Raw genomic sequence first — 2,545 nt, 5'->3', positions numbered from 1 at the left:
TAATTCTTAACATCAAATTTTAAAAATCCTTAATATTCTAGATTAGAGCATAAGTAAATTACCAAAAATAAAAAAAACAGAATGAACAATGTCTTTTTATTTATGTTGTAAAGTTAGAATCTTTGAAGAAAAAGATGAATAAAGCTGACAACATATTCATTTAAATCTTCAGTTTGGAGAATGTGATGTAAAAAACTTGTTGAATGATAAAGTTAAATCAGTGTAACTTTTTTTTAATGTTATCCAAATAAAGCATTGACATCTTTAATATCCAAAGAGTATTCATACTCAATAAGAAAACATACAGCCAATCAGAAAATAGATCAAGGTAATTTAAAAAGGAAATGCAAAAATCAGTAATGTTAAAAAAAAGAGTTAACTTCATTACTTATTAGAAGAATTTAAAACGTATTTCTAGGTTGATAATATTTATTATTTTTCTAAAATGAGAAAATACAAAATCGAACAAAATAGGGGGAAATGCAGAGAAGAGAGTAACAGCAATACAAATTACTTAGGGTATAATAGTAAAAACTATTAATATCTTAATGAACACCTTTCAAAGTTCTATCTGTGATGTGTGTTTATGTGTGTGTGTATGTGTGTGAATTTATAGAATTAGGATAATATATGCTAATCTCTAAACAGTTTTTTTTTGTTTGTTAAAATCTTTCCATGTCAATATATTTAAATATAAAGGAATTTGACTGCAGAAGATTTTTTAAAATGTACTTTTAGTAATACAACTATACTAATACAACTTTATTTTGTTTTTTGCTCCGCTGCAGGGAACCTACTCATATGTATGTTTTTATACAGTTTTTTTAGTTATTGCCTTAAGACACATCCCTGAAAATGGAATAGTTAGGTCAAAACATGTGCATATTTAAAACTAGGTATTATTACCAAGCTGCTTTTCAGAAAGGTCATCCAATTTATGCTCCACCAAGTGTGTATGTGCATTCACATCTCCCTACAAAATTGCTGACAATGGACAGTAATAATCTTTTTAAATATTGATATTCATGCCAGGAACTAGGTCTACCAATATGAAAAATAAATTATCACTTGCCTACTGTTGCCTAATGGTATTAAAAAAAAAAAAAGATTTTCACAAAGACTATGGTTTTTAAGTGATTTTAGAGGATTTTAATCAGTTTTGCAGGAGTCAGAGAAAGAAACATCTCTAGAGTAGGATTACATCTAGAAAATAAATGATAATATTTAGTAATATATATATTTTTTTTCATTTAGCATCCATTTTCCCAAACTTCTTCTGGTCACTCCTGGTAAAGTAAGTAGGTCATTTTGTGTATATTCTATCCTTTCTCTCAGCTACGTTGTTTAGTCTATCCTGCTCCAAAGGAATCATCTTTGGAGAAAAGTCACTTCTGTGTTTCAAAGCAAGTTGGATAACTGCATGAAAATAAAATTTAGTTCACCTCAAATAGCTTATTATTTGTAGAAATGGTCAAATACCAGAACCCTGAACAATGGTAACTGAGGGAATCTGTGATTAATGTTGTAACATGAAAAAGTTTATGAAGTCAAGAATTTCTGATCCATGGATAAAATTATTTCAGGTTGGATTATATTTTGAAGCTGATTTCAAATTTCCAAATTCTGGCATGAAGACACAAAGTATCTTACTATTTTGGCCCAACGGAAAAGCACAACCCACATAAAAAGAGGAAGTAATAGAGTACACAGAGTGAGTCATTCACAGCATTTTGCAGCTGTGTTGTGTGAAGTCGTGTGTTGCGTTGGAAGCCATGTAACATAAAGCTTTCAGGCTTGAGAAGTCTCACATTCCTCATTAGAGTTCTTGCCCCAGGACTTCCTGTCTTTGAAATTTATAATTAATCTCTTTGTCTGTAAAAAAGTTACAGAAGCTACTTCTCAGTGGTTAAATAAAATATTGTGATTTTATAAGATTTGAATAAAGTAAATCATACCTGCTCTATAGATGGCCACTGTTAGTACTGCAGGAAAGCATAATTTCCTTTGATGATAACTCTATACTAAATAAGTGAACTTCAAGAAATTGAATATAGGAAGAAAATGAATTCTAAGTCAGTAAAATCTAGTGGTGCACCAACTACCTGATTTGCCCAATGATGAATAAAAGAAGTATAGAAATAAATATTTGGCCAAAGTTGAGGCTAAAATAACATACCACCATTGTGGAATGACCTTCCGGGATTGAGAATAAATTTGAAATGTTATCCATTATAATTACTATGATTACATTACACTTTTAGTAGTCAGATTTTAAAAATGTCCATTTATCTACTCTCTGCTGATGGATTGTTCCTATCGCCATTATAATAAACTTTTGTAATACTATGTGACATTCATCTTCAAATGAGTTTAGTAGGGAAGCAAGGTTTCTTTTGACTTCCTTTGCCAGTCAGGGCACTGTTGGTGATGTTGACTTTAAGTTATTAGGTTTTACTTTACATCTTCTATTAACAAACTAAGGCAAAGTTTCCATAGTCAACACCAAAAAATTACATTTTTAAAGAGTGACTGAAAAGTTTGTTGA

The 2,545-nt window shown here is 30.1% G+C and overlaps 1 pseudogene; it reads right to left on the bottom strand.

Annotated features, from left to right (window-relative positions):
- Positions 1 to 2,323, bottom strand: part of LOC111819107 (centromere protein W-like) — a 7,956-nt pseudogene extending 5,633 nt beyond the window's left edge.
- Positions 2,324 to 2,545: the final 222 nt, after the last annotated feature.

This window comes from Trichechus manatus, unplaced genomic scaffold, assembly GCF_000243295.1.
Source record: "Trichechus manatus latirostris isolate Lorelei unplaced genomic scaffold, TriManLat1.0 scaffold00271, whole genome shotgun sequence".
NCBI classification, from domain to species: domain Eukaryota; kingdom Metazoa; phylum Chordata; class Mammalia; order Sirenia; family Trichechidae; genus Trichechus; species Trichechus manatus.
The sequence above is the reverse complement of the archived record's forward strand: the minus strand, read 5'-3'. Positions and strand labels throughout refer to the sequence as shown.